The 20,093-nt window shown below is 38.8% G+C and overlaps 1 protein-coding gene across 11 annotated transcripts in view; it reads left to right on the forward strand.

Annotated features, from left to right (window-relative positions):
* The window catches only part of RIMS1 (regulating synaptic membrane exocytosis 1), a 599,631-nt gene that overhangs the window by 82,544 nt on the left and 496,994 nt on the right, over nucleotides 1-20,093 (forward strand). The gene's annotated exons all lie outside the window — the stretch shown is intronic.

The following is a 20,093-nucleotide window of genomic DNA, read 5'->3' on the forward strand; positions in this document are numbered from 1 at the left end:
ATCTCTTTAGTGGGTTGATAATATGGCTGAGCGCCAAAGAATTGATGCTTTTGAACTGTGGTGTTGGAGAAGACTCTTGAGAGTCCCTTGGACTGCAAGAAGGTCCAACCAGCCCATTCAGAAGGAGATCAGCCCTGAGATTTCTGTGGAAGGAATGATGCTAAAGCTGAAACTCGAGTACTTTGGCCACCTCATGCGAAGAGTTGGCTCATTGGAAAAGACTTTGATGCTGGGAGGGATTGGGGGCAGGAGGAGAAGGGGGCAACAGAGGATGAGATGGCTGGATTACATCACTGACTCAATGGACGTGAATCTGAGTGAACTCCAGGAGTTGATGGACAGGGAGGCCTGGCGTGCTACGATTCATGGGGTCGCAAAGAGTCAGACACGACTGAGTGACTGAACTGAACTGACTGAATATGGCAAATGCAGAATTTTTCCACAATTCTTTTCTCACCTAGCTCCTATTTTAGCTTCAGCTTGGTTAGTTCCTTGTTTCAGGAGGTTTTCTGTTGTTCCCCTGCTCTCAGAACCACCCTGCACTGACTACACAACCCTGTTAGTAATGTCATTAGTCAATAGGATGACATGTCTTCTACATTCTCATACACAACATTTTTGAAGCACCTCTATTTCCAGGGTAATGTTTAAATCAGGGTGAAAGAATGACTTTTTAAGATAATCCTATACAATGTGATAGTGTCTTCAATCCATTTTTAAACATAGTACTTCATTTCCTATTGCTAAGAATCCTTAGCATAATATAATCCTCAATAATATTATGCTCACCGTGTCCTACAATAAGGAGACAAACAGGGTTACTCATCTAATGTTTTCTAGTCAGTAAGTGGCCAGCACACTTAGAGCTCAGTTCTTTTGATTCCTTTTTCTGCTTCTCTTTTTTAATATAAATTAATTAATTTTAATTGGAGGTTAATTACTTTACAATATTGTATTGGTTTTGCCATACATCAACATGAATCCACCACGGGTATACGTGTGTTCCCCATCCTGAACCCCTCTCCTTCCTCCCTCCCCATACCATCCCTCTTGGTCATCCCAGTGCACCAGCCCCAAGCATCCAGTATCTGCTTCTCTACCATCCTACCTTTCTATGTTAACCTTCTTGCTCTCTAAATAAATAAAATAAATAAAATAATAAAATTTTAAAAATTGGACACCTGTATCTGGTTGTGCAGTTGTGTTTTTCCATCCAAGTCTCTTGGGATGAGAGTCAGTGGAGGTCCAGACTGATATGATTTCCATTACTTTTTGCATTTTTCAGTATTTTTTAATAAAAATATTTTACACTTTTGGCATAAGGTGTATAGAAATTACAGCTAATGCTCTGAATTCCTTATAAAAAAAATGTCATTTGCTTTATCATAAGGCATATGGCATAGGACATATTTTCAGTTCTATATAAATTGTATACTGAGTCTTCCAAAAAACCAATTTTAGGATACTTTTCCCCACCATAAATGCTTGTACCAGTCTTCAATAATATTTTGTGTAAAATACTGGAAGCAAATTTGCCCTTTAAATAATCTGCATATGTGACAGGCAATATTTTAAATATGGTTTTAAAACCATAATGTCATGTTTGTCTTTTTCCTGAACTCTATTTTATAACCTCCTTTAAGTTCTTTAAGTATACCTAATATTTCATCTTGATGAAAAATATCCTTACACAAAACATATTTCTTGGCTGTAATTATGTTTATGTTTATCATTCTGATTCTGACAATGTATATGGGAATACAGTGTTTGCTTTGAAAACGTGTATTAATTGACTTCCACAGTTGTTTATTGGCATTAAGTTTTTCTAAAACACATTAAACTGTTTTCTACTTACATGAAAGATGATACATCTTCAAATTACTAAACTTTTGATTTCTTTCCTTGAGCTATTGGTTATTGTTATTGCTTATTTTTTACTTTTTTATTAAGATGTAATTTACATACAGTGAAATGCACAGATCTGAAGTTTTTGGCTTGATGAATAATGACATTTGTATTCACTTCTGTCACCACATCTCAAAACAGGATATACAACATCCCCATCACTCGATCCACCCACCCTACCCAGTGGCAACTTTGTTCTTATTCTTGACACACGGAGGACTCTTTACCTCTTTCTTATAAAAATTGAATCACACAGTCAGAAATGTTGTGTCTGGCTTCTTTGTTCAACAAAATATTTTTGACATTCATCCATACTGTTGCATATAACAGGAGTACATTTCTTTATATGAATATACCAAAATTCTTGTCAATAAATTCTTCTGTTGATGGGTTGTTTCCACTTTTAGGCTCTGAATATTCTCGTACAAGTCATTTTGGAGACGTGTTTCATTTCCCTTGAGTAGTAGACTAGGTTGCTTGTTTATTGATTTATAATAATATGTATTCTGGATACAAGCCCTGTATATATACATATAATTAGTATATAAGGAGGATTTATAAAATAAATATTTTCTCTCAGTTTGCGACTAGCATATTTTTTACTTTAATGTGATCTTTGGGGAGACAAATTTTTTAATATTAATGAGTCATATATTCAAGTGTTTATCATTGGTGAAAGATCAGTAATTTTTAATTATTTAGTGTCAAAACCTATAATACTTTTCCAAAGTAAAAATGTCATTTTAAGTCATTGTTGTTTGTTGTTGTTGTTTGGTTGCTAGGTCATGTCTGACTCTTTTGTGACCCCATAGACTTTAGTCCACCAGGCTCCTTCATCCATAGGATTACCCAGACAAGAATACTGGAGGGTGTTGCCATTTCCTTCTCCAGGGGATTTTCCTGACCCAGAGATCAAACCCACATCTCCTGCCTTGCAGGCAGATTCTTTACCACTGAGCACCAGGAAGACAATCTTCCCGGTGGCATATTTTGGGGTAAATGTGCTACTTAGTTTTATACATAAGACAAAAAATAGAAAAATTTTCACTCAGATAATTGGGACTTTAGAGAAGATGTCTGATTGTAACTTGAAATTTCTCTATGGGTAAATATATATATATATATGTATATACACACATACATACATACAGTAAATTTGTCTGAAAAATAAATGTATAAAATGTATGTATGAAAAGTATAAATTTTAAAGGTTTTTGGTATTTTTTCTCTTATATTAGTGTGACAAATATTCTTACCTATTGCAGTAATTACATTTTTATTTCCCATCTATCTTACTTAGGAATTACAAAGAAGTACATTAGGATTTCCACGCTTTTTAAAATTTTTTCTCCTAAAGTTTATATAAGTATATTGATGGCTTTTGTTGACTGTGATGACTACTCCATTTCTTCTAAGGGATTCTTGCCCACAGTGGTAGATATAATGGTCATCTGAATCAAATTATCCCATTCTTGTCCATTTTACTTCATTGACTACTAACATGTCAGCGTCCACTCTTGCCATCTCCTCTTTGACCACTTCCAAATTACCTTGCCCTTATAGCCAACAAAAGAGTCTGAAATGCAGTACTTGGGTGCAATCTCAAAAATGACAGAATGATCTCTGTTCCTTTCCAAGGCAAACCATTCAGTATCACAGTGATCCAAGTCTATGCCCTAACCACCAATGCTGAAAAGCTTGTTGAAGTGTTCTATGAGGACCTACAAGATCTCTTAGAAGTAACACCCAAGAAATATGTCCTTTTCCTTTTCATCATAGGGGACTGGAATGCAAAAGTATGAAGTCAAGGGATATCTGGAGTAACAGGCAAGTTTGTCTTTGGAGTTCAAAATGAAGCAGGGCAAAGGCTAACAGAGTTTTGCAAAGAGAACGCACAGGTCATAGCAAACACCCTCTTCCAACAAAATAAGAGATGATTCTACACATGGGTATCACCAGATGGTCAATACTGAAATCACATTGATTATACTCTGTGCAGCCAAAGACAGAGAAGTTCTATACAGTCAGCAAAAACAAGACTGGGAGCCAACTGTGGCTCAGATCATGAACTCCTTATTGTCAAATTCACACTGAAATTGAAGAAAGTAGGGAAAACCACTAGGACACTCAGCTATGACCTAAGTCAAATCCCTTATGATTATACAGTGGACATGAAAAATAGATTCAAGGGATTAGATCTGATTGACAGAGTGCTGGAGGAGCTATGGATGGAGGGTCATAACATTGTACAGGAGACAGTGACCAAAACCATTCCCAGGAAAAAGAAATGCAAAAAGGCAAAAGGGTTGTCTGAGGAGGGCTTGCAAATAGATGATAAAAGAAGTAAAAGACAAAGGAGAAAAGGAAAGATATACCCATTTGAACATTTGGATGCAGAATTCCAAAGAATAGTAAGGAGTGATAAGAAAGACATCCTGAATCATCAACACAAAGAAATAGAGGAAAACAAAAGAATGGGGAAAATTAGCGATCTCTCTAAGAAAATTAGAGACACCAAGGAAATATTTCATGCAAACAGGGGCTCAATAAAGGACATAAATGGTAAGGACCTAACAGAAGCAGAAGATAGTAAGAAAAGGTGGCAAGAATACACAGAAGAAATATACAAAAAAGATCTTCATGACCCAGATAACCACATTGATGTGATCACTCACCTACAGCCAGACATGCTGGAGTGCAAAGTCAAGTGGGTCTTAGGAAGTATCCCTATGAATGAAGCTAGTGGAGGTGATGGAATTTCAGGTGAGCTATTTAAAATTCTAAAAGATGATGCTGTGAACATGCTGCACTCAATATACCAGCAGATTTGGAAAACTCAGCAGTGGCCACAGGACTGGAAAAGGCCAGTTTTCATTCCAATCCCAAAGAAAGGCAATGCCAAAGAATGTTCCAACTACTTCACAATTGCACTCATTTCACATCCTAAAAAAGTAATGCTCAAAATTCTCCATGCTAGGCTTCAGCAGTACATGCAAAGAGAATTGCCAGATGTTCCGCCTAGATTTAGAAAAGGCAGAGGAACTAGAGATCAATTTGCCAATATCCATTGGCATAGAAAAAGCAAGAGATTTATAGAAATCTATAAATAGAGAAAGCAAGACAATTTTGGGGAAAAAAAAAAAAACCATCTACTTCTTCTTTGACTACTCTAAAGCCTTTGACTGTGGGGATCATAACTAGCTGTGGAAAATTTTTAAAGAGATTAGAATACCAGACCAACTTACCTGCCTCCTGAGAATCCTGTATGCAGTTCAAGAAGCAACAGAACCAACCATGGAACAACAGACTGGTCCCAAATTGGGAAAGGAGTACAAAAAGTCTATATATTGTCACTGTGCTTATTTAACTTGTATGCAGAGTGCATCATGTGAAATGCTGGGATGGATGAAGCACAAGCTAGAATCAAGATTGTTGGGAGAAACATCAATAACCTCAGATATGCAGATGACACCACCCTTATGGCAGAAAGTGAAGAGGGACTAAAGAGCCTCTTGCTGAGGTGAAATAGTAAAGTGACAAAGGTGGCTTAAAGCTCAACATTCAAAAAATGAAGATCATGGCATCCGGTCCCGTCACCTCGTGGCAAATAGATGGGAAAACAATAGAAACAGTGTCAAACTTTGTTTTCTTGGGCTCCAAAATCCCTGCAGATAGTGACTGCATGAAATTAAAAGACTCTTGCTCCTTGGAAGAAAAGCTATGACAACCTTGACAGCATATTAAAAAAAAAAAAAAAAAACCTGAGACATTATTTTGCCTACAAAGATTCATAGAGTCCAAAGCTGTGGTTTTCCCAGTAGTCGTGTATGAAAATGAGAGTTGGTCCATAAAGAAGGCTGATCACCAGAGAATTTGTGATTTTGAACTGTGGTGTTGGAGAAGACTCTTGAGAGTCCCTTGGACAGGAAGAAAATCAAACCAGTCAATCCTAAAGGAAATCAGTCCTAAATATTCATTAGCACTGATGTTGAAGCTGAAGCTCCAACACTTTGGCCAACTGATGTGAAGAAGTGACTCACTGGAAAAGGCCCTGATGCTGGGGAAGATTGAATACAAGATGAGAATGGGATGATAGAGGATGAGCTGGTAGGATGGCATCACCAACTCGATGGACTTGAGTTTGAGCAAGCTCTGGGAGATGGCGAGGGAGGGAACCCTGGTGTGCTGCAGTCTATGGGTTTGCGAAGAGTCAGACATCACTGAGGGACCGGAAAACAGCAATTGATTACTACCTGCATAAAAAGCTATCCAACCAACATACAAAATCTTTAAGCTTTGCCCAAAGAATTGCTAGTTTAGGCAAAATCTGTCCCTTTGATGATCCGATATAGATGCTTAATTATAAAATAAAATAATTTATTATATAAATTTTGATGTCATCTCTCAGTGAAAGTAATATATAAGAATAGAGAAAAATATGTACTCTTAATCTGTATTGTCTTACTTGGAAGATGAACTTTCTGAGAGTTGGGTGACACATTTATTCCGTGGACCAAAATGTAAGGCCTTTGCCTATGTTCAGGTAGACACAGTAAAGCTTTTAGACTAAGAAGTGGCCATGTCAAAATATTCTCCCTGAAGTTTAGTGCAGTGTCTGTTCTTCTGTGTCACCTGGAATAATTTACCAAGCACTGATTCTATCCTGTGGAGAATTCTTACTTTTCTCATGTTGCAGTTATCAAGTGTGACATCATCACTTCCCAAACTATTTTATTCCTTGGAAAATGCTACATAGTATGCTTCTGAGTTTAGAGAACAATGGACACTAATATTTTGAAGAGTCTGAAAATTCATGCAGTAAGAACACCTACTCAGCCTGTCTAAATTAAGGTTCCCCTCATTTATTTTATTTGATCATTAAATCATTTCCTTTCTGTGTTTAACAGTTCCTAGGGAAGGTTTCCCTGAAACAAAAAATTCTTTCTGAAATGCTAATGTTGTATAATATGTCAACCTTAGAAAGATGTCATTATCATCATTATTATTCTTTTATATATAATTTTATATTGTGTTTACATATTCATATATTAGATGCCAGGTATGCTCTTTAAGACTTATTAGAGTTTTCTAATTGAAGAAAAATTTAAATTTAAATTTTCCTGATGGGATAAAATTTTAACCTTTTTCTATTATTCTTTTTTGCTTTTCTCAAATATATTTCAACATAAAACATTAGTTAAATGTAGATTGAAACTTTTAAGTAAGAAAAAATGAGGTTATAAACATGCTCACCATGCCAACAGGGTTGTTATGATAAGCTTTAAGCTTTTCTCTTAGCTTGCTTACGACCCTGACCAAAGGAAATTATGACAGTTATTTGTACTGAACAAGAAATGACATTTTTTGAGTGCTAAATTTGAAAAGAAATAATGTAGAGTGAAGGTAGGGGTTTATAGGAAGGGCTCAGACTGAAATAACAGCAAAGGCAGAAACCAACTTCATACAACTATTTCTTGTATTGACATGTCATAAGAACTGAAGCTGTAACGTTAAAATGTAGTTCAAGAAAAGTCATTTTATGAGGGACTATGATAATGTGCAGAGAAGACAATGGCAACCCGCTCCAGTATTCTTGCCTGGAGAATCCAAAGGACGGGGAGCCTGATGCGGGCACACAGAGTCGGACACGACCGAAGCGACTTAGCAGCATGATAATGTGGCCCGAGTCATGGAGGGCTCTTGTGGCTTAGCTTCATATGAGGAAGGACTCCATGCAGTGCAGTCACTGAATTGCTCATTCATCAGCAATTGCCTGCCTGGATGCATTGGAATCACCCAGAGAAGCTAATCACTTGCCAATCTCTGGACCCAAACTTCACCTCTTCAGGTCTGGGCTAAGACCCAAAGAATTTGTTTCTTTAAAAACCTCTTTGGATGGCTCTGTGACCATGTTTTGGAAACCATGCACTGATAATTTCCCCTGAATATCACTTCTGTCAGTTGGCCTTTCTCTAGGACCTGGATGTTAGAGGAGCATCATAAAATTTAAGTTTATATTCCTCCTGTGGACCTAGAGTGAAAATATTGCACGAAAAATGGAGCCAGCTTTTAAGAGAATTGTTAACCAAAAGAACTGCAGCTAGAGTGGGCCAGTTCCCCGAGCTAGTGCCTTAGGAGGCATCATTGAGGGGCTGATGAGAAAGAAGCAAAGATTTGCAGAGCTGATTCACTTTGCCATGTTGAAACTAACACAAGATTGTAAAGCATCTATACTTCAATATTTTTTTTAAAGTATCTTAGTTCTTGAGGCTGATGACCAAAAGGTCATCCTTAAAATTTTGAAAGGATTCATAAAACAAAGATGATATATTTTTCAAACTCTTTCTTCTTGGTGAGTGATCACTTTTCCATTTCCATGATTTTTAAAATATAAAAAGACTTTGCTTTTGGAAAAAGAAAGAAAGTAGCAAAGATATTTAATTCAAGTACATGCAGAGATGTCTCTGTGCCTTCAGATTTGCCTACAGCAGAAGCATAAGAGCCACAGAGGAAATCAGCGACTTGGATGGAAAGTGTGTTGAATTTAAGTCTTGGCATTTAAGAACCTCTCATGTTTTTCTTTACTCATGATATATGTGTAGGAGGTGTATTCCAAGGAAACTCTAGGAAAGACTAGCCAGAACTTTGGAAATGATAGCTAAAAAGCAACCTGAATGTTACTTATATGTTATAATGGAATTATAATTATTTCATGACCTTGGAGAACTGACATGACAGTGTATATATACATTAAAAATAAAATAGACTACAGCTTTATTCTTCAAAATGAATATAAACTTTATATTTAAACATTTGGTAGGGGGAAAAGGCAGCCTCTATTTCACTATTAGCATAGATTCCTACACTTAATCTTGTTGTTTCTGTACTTGCAGATAATGTTTTATATTAAAATAGGAGGAGTTTAAGCAATTTCACATAATTAAAATAGTATACTAATAGAGCTCAGTTGTGGAATGAATCCTGTTGCAATGTACACATTAGGCTTTTATAAATGCTTTGTCATGCGGTCACTTAGCTTGCGCACCATACAGAGTTGTGAGGATCACATGAGTTCATGCATATAGGGGCTTAAACGAGTCTGTGTGATCAATGCTCAGTAAACGTGAGTTGGTAATTTCCTGCTGCTCTTGATGAGCAAGCTGACTTGCTTTCAGGTTATGGTATGGCACGGGGCATGGTGCTTGGCACAGAGCAGCTGTCCTGTGAGTGTTCGTTCATTGATCACAAAGATGTCATGGTCATCGGAGCTCCCCCGTCAGGTCCCTGGAACACACTTTCGTTTCATGTCCTTTTTCTAAAACATGCATTTCCTGAATGTCTTTCCAGCTGTTAACAAAGTTTTTTGTCCATACATAAGGACTAATTTGTTTCTTAGAAGATGCCAGTGAAGGATTAATGGAAGTCTTTAGCCTGAAACGCTTCCTAGAGTTCAGTGCATTTGAGTTGAATTTTGTAAGAACTAAAACTGAATGGAGAGGAAAAAGGAGGTAAATCATTTTAAGCAAGACATGTGGCATATGAACTGGAGATGCAAGCGACAGAAGGATGTTCTGAAATACTGAGATGGATGCACCTAACTTGAGAAACAGACTGTGTTAGGAGTTAAGAGGAAGAGATTAGTGAGTGAGGATGTGTGTAGGTGGGACCCTGGGACTAGGCAGCGGTGTGTGTATTTGACATGATCAGGGATGGGAAGCCTTTTGTGGAATCTGAGGGCAGGAGAAGATGGCACTTGAGGAAGATCAACTCAGGCAGTTCACTCCAGAAAGAACATGACTTTGGAAGCAGTGGACTAATGCCTTACTGGCCATTAGAGAAAGTAAGAGGCCACAGGGCACCAAGATTGTGGACATCAGTAGCAGGAGGGTTTAACTGAGTACCAGGCAGACTTTGGGAGGTGTTTCAGTGTGTGTCAGGGTGGGGACACTGAATTTAGTGCTTTAGTGTGATCTGGCTCAGTCATTATGAAAGTTTTCAGGTAGAAAGATTTCAAACCTGATAGGTAGTGGAAATTGAATTCTGGAAATGATAGTTCAGGGATCATCAGCCCCTCAGAAGCTACAAGAATGACGCTCTTATTAAGTCAAAAGTGCTCAGAGAGTGTCTACCCTTGTAAATGAAGAGTCAGCAGTCCTAGTCTGTGGATTATTTCTCCAAATCTCATACCTCTTTTATTTGTCTAAATATCTGTACATATTTTCATCAGTTTGATTGAAGGGGAGGGAAAAATGATTTACAAGTTTTTTGATATTCTCATTCTGAATATCAAAAATATTTAGACTGAGAAGCAATCATATTCAGGTATTAAAGTTTCTATTGATGTGTCCAAATGATTTGGATTCATCTTTTTGTCATATTTTGGGTAAAAAAAAAAAAGCATCATGGCCTCGTGAAAAAATAAAGAAATTTTCATTTACAATAGGAAAGGAATAGTGTATATTTAGTATTGAGCACTTTCATATTTATATGAAAATTTATATATATAGTCCATGGGCAATGTATTTTCATATCTGATTGACTCCAGTTTCTCTCTAACTTTCCAGCCAGGTGAATCAGATGAGAAATTAGTAATAATTAATTGAAAACAATACCTGAAATATTTCATTAATGCTTTTCCAAGTTCCAATTCCCCATTTTATCTATTTAAAATCCACTTAAATCCCACCAAGGAACTATTATGGACCTCTTAGTAGATATTTATTTAGCTATCTGTCTTCCCATGAGCAAGGAGAAGGAATACTTGTGGAGAAAAGGCACACGTAGAACAATCCTAAAACCATTATTTAAAGAGCTATGACTTTGTGTTACACATAAAAAGCAGGAAAATCATTAGTTGTTAAGAAGCTCTGGCAGTAATCCTTACAAATACCATTCATCCCTCCTTGCTACTGAATTGAATTTTTTTATCCTGGACATTAAACTGTAGATAAGCATTATCAGACAGCTCTCTATTCTTCTAGGATCCTGAAATGTCACAAGAGGATGTGAGGTGCTTAAAGCTTGAAATTCTCAATTACAATCTTGTGTCTCATGCTAACACTTGAATGACAATGGAATAATTTATTTGATCAAAACAAAGCACTTCACAGATAGTGTGTAGTTTTTGAAATGAGTTGTGCTTCTGAGAAGAAAGGGTAATACAAGTAAACATGTAACTTGGGTCACACCAAGGGCCACCTATGACCTGTGAGCAGATGGCGTGCTAAAGCCATGTGGGATACTCAGCTCAGCTCCTGGCCCAAGGCAGACACTCCGAAATGTGAGCTGATATCACTGACTGTCCTCTTCCTGTTCTGTTATTGGAGAGTTTTTGTATCTGAATAGGTTTACATTTCTTGAAATTCATCTTGTTTTCCTGAATTGCATTTTTGATTAATGAAGACAGTTTTACCTTCTTGACTCTCTGTGCTACTGTTTCCTTGTAACTTGGTATTATTGCTGACCCAACAGTCTCTCTCGTCTCAATCATTCAATCGTGTGGCCCTTTGTTTAGGTGGAGAGACCACCCTCAGCCCGGCGTGAGACAGAGCCACAGTTCAGAGTAAGGATCCCAGATTGGGCTGTAAGGCCCAGGAGCTGGCTGTGAATGGCACTGTGTGGGCATGGGCACTCAGCTGCTCAGTCGTGTCTGACTCTTTAGGACTCCAAGGCCTGTCGCCCTCCAGGCTCCTCTGTCCCTGGGATTATCCCAGCAGGGATGCTGGAGCGGGTTGCCATTTCCTCCTGCAAGGAGACCTTCCTGATCCATGGATCAGACCAGGGCGAGGTCCTCTTCATGAATGAAATTGAAGTACTAACAGCTATCAACAATTTCCCCTTTAAGATAACCATATGTTAGTGAGTGAGCATTTGCTCAGTCATGTCTGACTCTTTTTGACCCCGTGGACTGTTGGGGTTCTCTGTCCCTGGGATTCTCCAGGCAAGAGTACTGGAGTGGGTTGCCATTTCCTTCTCCAACCTGTATGCTGGTTCCAAGATTATCCCTCGATACAACCATTCTCATTCACTTTAGATCAATATGCTTTCTTTTTGGTTGTTCAGTCACTCAGTCATGTCCGACTCTCTGCCACCCCACAGACTACAGCACACCAGCCTTCCTTGTCCTTCACCATCTCCTAGAGCTTGCTCAAACTCATGTCCATTGAGTCAGTGATGCCATCCAACCATCTCATCCTCCGCCATGCCCTTCTCCATCCATTTAATTTCTCCCTTTGCCAGGGGGACTTCATCACCTGGAATTGTGCCTATAGATATAAAAAAATTAAAAGCTTCCTCATGACTCTTTTCTCTACCTACCTTACCTCACTATTTTCACATTGCTCTTTCCCCTCAACCTCCTGCGTTTCCACTGAAGTCTCCCCACCCCCCACTTTTAGTCTTGGAGGGTCCAGAAGGTGGCTTAGGCCTCCCTTGCCTCATTGGTGCCTCTGCTGCCTTGATTCTAGGATTGTTTCTTCTGGCTGGAAATACCTTACCTCTTACTAGATAAGATTTTTCCCCTCTATTGAATGCACACAAGTCATTCTCTCTTGCAGGTTTAGTGTCAGGAATTTTCTCGTAATCTTCCTTTTTTCTAAAGTTATGTTCTATCTTGCAGGCAGCAGGTGGCTTCTGGTGAATGCACACAGATTAATAACTAGAAAAATGTCAGCAGGATGGTGTGTGGGGAATGGTAGCAGATATAAGTCCATAGGTCTATGTAACACTTCAAGAACGGCAAATGGAGACAGGAACTGATTATGTTAATAGGAAATATTAGCTAGGGTAAAAGGTTAATTGGGCATATTGCTGCCATGTTGGAAACAATATTAGGGCCTTAGAGAACCAAACCTGTTAGCATCCTGGAGACATGAGAGGTGATAAACAGGCAGATTTGAATGGTCCAGAAGACCAAGGGCTTGATTTCTTATGTATTATTTTCCTTCTTATAAGTTCTTTGAGAAAATTGTTTTTCCCAACTTTAAAATCACCCATTAATCTCTGTAACAAATCGATATCTTGTTATCACCTTTATTTTAGAATCCTATACTTTTTAGTCTGGTTTTGTGAATAAATTCCTGGCCTAGTTAAGGGAGATTTAACTGCCCTCACCACTTACTGTGGAAACTGGCCAGCTGGGTTCCCTTTTCTTACAGTTAAGAGCCTAACTTACCTGTCCTCATTGTCTTTTTTAAAATAAAGGTCACTCTTATGTAGCTTCTGAGCATTCTCTGGATGTACATCAGAGGTAGAACACACCCTGATCATCTGTGATTAGTACATCTGGCTTTTCAAAATAGCAACATCCACTTTTCCTGGCTGGTGTAGAATTGTCACTGTTTCACCTTCATCTTAGGGGTAGCAGTCATCACACTTATCGGTTCACTGCTAAGTAGACATAAATATGCAACTTTTAAAATTCATTTTGTAAAATAATATTTTCAAATTTTCCTCTTTCTGTATTAGTAAATGGAAATGAAAAGATTACTTTTGAAGACCTCCTTTGAAAATTATTTTTGAAGAGATTTTTATCGACCAAATTATATTTGTCTTGCAAGTAATTTAAAAAACTTTTTCACTTTCTTGACTCTTTTTCTTATATAAGCTGTTTTTCGCTATATACAGTATGACCTGCCTTGAGTTTTACATTCCCAATGATCTCAAGGTCACTCTGCATTTCTAATTTAGCCAACCTGACACCTGCTGTCGCAATTGTTCTGTGGGTATATTTGGAGAATATGGTCTTGGAATACTAGAATAATGTTTCAAGAACACTCAGCTATGTGAGATATCTGAATAGTTTCTCTAATATGCCTATATCATGAAATCAATTATATTGAAACATATCTGAGGATACTGGACTCTGTAGCTTCATGATTGATTTGTATTAATTTTCATTCATCTTTTGAGTGTTAATGTCAGAGGGCATCTTTGAATGATGGAAAAGACATTACCTTTGGTCCCAAACAAAACTTGATGCACATCTTGGCTTCTTAAAATATTAACATTTGTTAGTTATCATTGGAAAATAAATTTAATCTCTTAGAGTTGTAGTTATTTAATCTGTCAAATAGGACAATCAGATCTCCTTGCAGAGCGTTGTGAAGATTAAATAGGATATTAACTGAATATCCTTGGACATTGTCAAAATAGATGACAATAAACAGAAGTTGTTTGTTACTTTCCTACACTGTTAAGAAAAGTCAATAGAAAGGGGGATTAATTTTCTATCTTTACTATTAAGGAATTAACTCATGTACAATTACTTTAAAGTTTTATTTCATAAAAGAGCAGGATAGTAGATGTTAAATAGTGTCTCATTGTTTTGAAGCAACAATGTGACACTAAAGAGTCTTTTCCACAAATTAATCATTTTTTCTTGTTTAGAAAGAGAATGAGCCTTATTCATGTCATATAAAAACAAATATAGTCGATTATTCAAATCATAAAATTTGTTGGTCATACATTAATTTATATTTTGCAGATATTTTATATAAATATGCTGTAATCATGCAAAAAAGTGTTACCTATATCTATTTGTAAATAACTGTGTTTTAGCATGTTAGTAACTCAAGCTGGAAATATACAGCATTTTGTCTTATTCATTTAACAAATATGTAGTGAGTGACTATGATGTTCTATGTGACTATGCCCTGTTCTAGGCTCTGGGCCTTTGCCAGTGAACCAAACAGAGATCTTTCCTCTTGAGCAGCTGGTATTTCAAGCTGGGTTGAAGAGGAGAGGCAGATTTACAATGGCAACCACTCCAGCATTCTTGCCTGGAGAATCCCATGGACAGAGGAGTCTGGCAGGATACAGTCCATGGGGTCACAAGAGTTGGACAGGACTTAGTGCCAACACCAGAGCAAGATGAGGCGAAGGACACTGAAAGTCTGGTGGGGGCAGACTGTAGCAGTGCGGAGGGAAGTCGTGTAGGAACCACCAAACACTGACGCTTGAGCCAAGACTGCAAACAGGGGAGGGGTTAGTCCGATACACATCAGGCAGGGAATCTTTGGTTGAAAGGTCCCGGTGTGTCTGAGAACCAGCAGCAAGGTCACCGCAGCTGGGGTAGCATGAGTGGGGTGTGGATGCTGGGGAGGAGATAGTAGGAGAACACTGGGAATTATGTGAGGCCAGATGACATTCCAAGCACTCCTGCATTTTTGTGGGTAAACTGTGGCACCATTGCAGGATTTGGAGCAGAGGAGTCATGATTGATTTGTCTTTCCAAAGGGTCTCTGCCAGCAGCCAGTGAGAAGTTTAATTCAGGAATCCAGTGAAAAGTAGAGTTGAGCCCATTGGGGTAGCCACAGGGGAAGGAGGAGAAATGGGCCAATGCTGCACGTATTTGAAAGGAGAATCAAATCTGATGGACTGGACACAGGTGTGAGAGAAGTGAGGCCGTGAGACTAAAGCTTTTGGCCTGAACAGCTAGAGAAACCGTTTACAACCAGCCAAGACGGTGCTGGCCCTGGAGGGTCAGGTGTCTGAGAAAAGGTGGATTCCGACTGAAAGTGTTGATTTTAAGAAGCCTACTGGAAACCCAAGCAAAAGTGTTGGGGAAACAACTGGATGCCTACAGTTAAGAGAGAATCAGGGTGAAGACAAGGCTTTTGCACACATTTTGGTCCTTTTGCCTAATGTCTTACGTAAGGATCTCAAGTGCTGAATAGAAGGTTCAGAAGAAAACAACTGATTACAGAGCCCTCTCCTTGCCTATTTTTCCCTTACTTCTGTGTGTCTGATTGGTGGTCAGCAAATTAGAATACTGTATGTTTGAAAAATATTTCGTTTACTCAACATGATGTCATTGTAACTGACAAACTCTTGTGACAAATGCAGACTAGTACAATCCTACCCGGGGAGTAGGCACAGACACACTTTCCCCTAGCCTGGTTTCAGTGTAATTGTCTCTATCACTGAAGAAGAAACCCCAGTGAAGTCCAAAACCACAGAAATGGAGAGCAGAAATGCATAGGAGTCATCATCTGCGGTACAGCTCGGTGCTCAGTCACTAGACTCATGACCTTGTCATCAAGCTCTGTTGAGATAAACTTTCATAAAACAGGGTTTTGTTTGTTTGTTTGTTTTGTTTTTTAGTTATTTTGCGGGGAAGGAGAGGCAAAAGAGGGGCTGGTGACTGCAGGCACCAAAATGGAAACTCAAAAGAGAGAAAGTGATTATGTAAATTGTGCCTTTTGAAGGCATTGAGAATATTTCATTCACATACTCTAAGTCTCTGGAAGCACATTTAGTTCCTGTTTGGGGAGATGAAAGCCTTGCCACAGCCTCATCTGCGGGCTTGCGGCAGGGTGAGTTTCTCTTGTGTGTACAGTGCAGGGAAGGGTGGGCAGTTGGCAGTCGTTCAGCATTGATTGCAGTCATTCATAAAACCCAACCGCGCGGAAGGCGGAGTCCGGGGGAGCTTCCCTGAGATGCTTGCAGGATGCCTCATTTGGATAAATCCTCAGTGATGCTTGAGTGATAAGGGGTGCTCTCAAGCACCACGAAGATGGTGAGGGGTCCACCTTCCTTCCCAAGTAACTGAGGACTTTGCAGGAATCAGAGGTCGCACCTCTTGGATTCTTGGTCTCTCCATCCACAGCCTTTCTGGAAAGTCAGCTTTGTGGCTTATCTGTGGCCTCTTTGTGTCTGGATGACAGAGTAAATCATGTGTAAGGATGACCCTTGGGGCTTGCAAGGTGGTACTTGTAAAGAACCCTCATGCCAATGCAGAAGAAATAGGAGATGTGGGTTTGATCCCTGGGTCAGGAAGATCCCTTGGAGGAGGACATGGCAACCCACTCCAGTGTTCTTATCTTCATGAGCAAAGGAGCCTGGTGGGGGTTCCTAGAGCATTCATTGCAAAGAGTTTCACACACTGAAGGGCCTTAGCGCACAGCAAAGGAAGACCCTTGATCACTACAATGTGCTGATATATCACTGTGGTGTTTAAGTATGAGGGGTCCCTGTTGTTGTGTTATGATTAACGCCTGGGAGAGGATGGGAAGTGGTCGGCTGAACAGTTTTCACACATTACAACTGGTGAAACCACTTTGGTTTATCCCTGAAACTGCAATAGGACAGACAAAACAATCCCAGTATAACTTTAAAGAAATTGCTAATTCATTCAGGCTGACAAAAATCTGAGGAGGACATTGTATTATTTTCTGTATCTTATTCTGAATGTAGGGTTTTTTTTTTTTTTCTTTCTTCTTCTTCTCTTTCCCTAGAAGCAATTTCAGCTTAGAAAGTCAGAGTAGAAAATGTAGGAATACATATTGGCATAGCTTAGTGGCCCCTCAAATTGGTTGAATGACTAGCAATCTGAAACTGATCACTTTCTCCCTGAGAACAGATTCAATAGCTAGCTGATTCACTCTAGACCTGAGATCAGGATTTAAGTTAGTATGAAAAATTAATTTTCTTATTTTGTTTTAAATAAAGTTGTTAGTATATAAATTAAGTTAGTATATTTTAAATTAAGTACATTTAAATTCTTGCAACATTGTTTTTGAGTATTGATGTGTTTATTCTCATTATCCAAAAAGAGCTTTAAATTTTAGAAATTCAAATGAGATTTTTATGGGCCAAAGAACTAAACAGACATTTCTCCAAAGACATACCGATGTCTAACAAACACATGAAAAGATGCTCAATATCACTCATTATCAGCGAAATGCAAATCAAAACCACAGTGAGGTACCATCTCATGCCGGTCAGGATGGCTGCTATCCAAAAGTCTACAAACAATAAATGCTGGAGAGGGTGTGGAGAAAAGAGAACCCTCTTACACTTGTTGGTAGGAATGCAAACTAGTATAGCCACTATGGACAACAGTGTGGAGATTCCTTAAAAATCTGGAAATAGAACTGCCATATGACCCAGCAATCTCACTGCTGGGAATGCGCACCGAGGAAACCAGAATTGAAAGAGACACATGTACCCCAGTGTTCATTGCAGCATTGTTTATAATACCCAGGACATGGAAGCAACCTAGATGTCCATCAGCAGATGAATGGATAAGAAAGCTGTAGTACATTTACACAAAGGATTATTACTCAGCCATTAAAAATAATACATTTGAGTCAGTTCTAATGAGGTGGATGCAACTGAGGCCTATTATACAGAGTGAAGTAAGTCAGAAAGAAAAACACCAATACAGTATGCTAACGCATATATATGGAATTTAGAAAGATGGTAATGATGACCCTGTATGCGAGGCACAAAAAGAGACACAGATGTAAAGAACAGTCTTTTGGACTCTGTGGGAGAGGGTGAGGGTGGGATGATCTGAGAGAATAGAGTTGAAACATGTATATTATCATATGTGAAATAGATCATCAGTCCAGGTTCCATGCATGAGACAGGGTGCTCAGGGCTGATGCACTGGGATGACCCTGAGGGATGGCATGGGGAGGGATGTGGGAGGGGGTTCAGGATGGGGGACACATGAACACCCATGGCTGATTCCTGTCAATGTATGGCAAAAACCACTACAATATTGTAAAGTAATCAGCCTCCAATAATAAAATAAAAATATAATAAATAAAAATAAAAAAATAAAAAGTATTCTATCGTATAGGCAGACAGATGAAATATGCCAGTTACTATAGTTTAAAATCAAAACCACTGAATTCTTAAGATTAAATGAGAATTTTCTTACACAGACTGGCTAATAATCCACTTTTATTGGAGAAGAGTTATTTTAAAACATATTGAAGGAAAACTCTAATTGAGTGGCAGATTTCTTTTCTTCCCAAAACTTTGCCTAAATACCTGAATTTTCAGGAGGAAAAAAGAAAAAAAGAAAAAAGGAAATGAACTAAGACAGAAGTTTGCATATGGTTTCTCTGCATAGAATTCTTCAAGATTTTCTCCAAAGTTGGTGATATTTCCGATATTTTCACAAACCAATGTGTGTAAAGATTTAGCGTGCCATGCGGGCTATTTTTAGTTGAGTGAGACTTGCTAAAGATTTCCCAGCGCAGCGAAATGTAACTTCCTGTGCGATGTACTTGAGTAAGTTATATTAACATTTCATAGCTCAGTAATACCCTGGGGTATTACTTCTCCTTGGCAACTGCCTTCTTGAATGTTCTCTGAACCTTCCTGCCAGAGTGGCCTTCTCCTCCAACGACTGGTGATCAGTCCATTAAGAGACTAGCATTCACTCTAGATAGCTACCACATTTCTTTCCTTTGAGCCCAGGAGGGGAGGCTTTGAAGTGGCACCGTTTTCTTTTCTTGTCACATTATATATTGATTTCTAAGTCTTACTTGATCCTGTTTGGACTTAGCTCTCTGTGTGTGTGTGTGTGTGTGTGTGTGTGTGTGTGTGTGTGTGTGTGTGTGTGTATGTGTGTGTGCACGCACGTTTCTGTGCAGTGTCCACGTTTGCCTGTATCATTTCTTTCAGAAGTGGAGAATTTTGCCGTGCAGCTTTTAGCTCTGGAAAAGCAGTTTATCTGCCACTATCTCACCACTCACTGAGCCACCTCTTGAATATCATGACTGGCCTTACAGGTAGTCAGATCTCCAAGTGCAGTCAAAACACTGTCCAAGTTAAGAACCAGGTTCATGCTTGAGAATCCCAAGTCCTATGTGGTTATTCCATTTAGCAGAGTCTAAGAATCAGAGTCTCAACTTTCTAAACAGGGCTTCCCTATTTAAACCAAGGTTTATGCAAGGCTTCTGAGGTGGAGGGATATCTGAGCCATCCAAGGACAGCCTCAGAGGGCTATGTTTTCTGGCTTATGCCGAGATTCTCCCCAGTGTTCCGTTAAGTCCTGTTGACATCAGGTTAAGGGCATCTCTCCCTGCTGCCCTTTGCAGCTGTGACCCATCCTCTGCATTTATTTATTCTGTGATGGACAACTTGAGACCCAAAGACCTTTTCCTGCCTATTTTCACACTGTGCAAGCATCTAGCATATTTATTTTGCATTCTATGGAGACACACACACTTTATATAAGCACATTTCCCTCTGACTCTTCCTCCTTTCCTAGATTGAATGAATTTAGAACAATCTCAGATCTCTGCTTTATTTTTTATTTTTTTAAAGGGAAAGATCTATGTGGTGATGAAGGGCATGAAACAAAATGCCATGTCTTTCAATAAAATAGCCAAAGCCGCAGAAAGTCCTGCCTGTTTTTAACATATCAGCACAACAGCTGCTCCTATGTT

Source organism: Capra hircus, chromosome 14 (assembly GCF_001704415.2).
Source record: "Capra hircus breed San Clemente chromosome 14, ASM170441v1, whole genome shotgun sequence".
Classification (NCBI taxonomy): Eukaryota; Metazoa; Chordata; class Mammalia; order Artiodactyla; family Bovidae; genus Capra; species Capra hircus.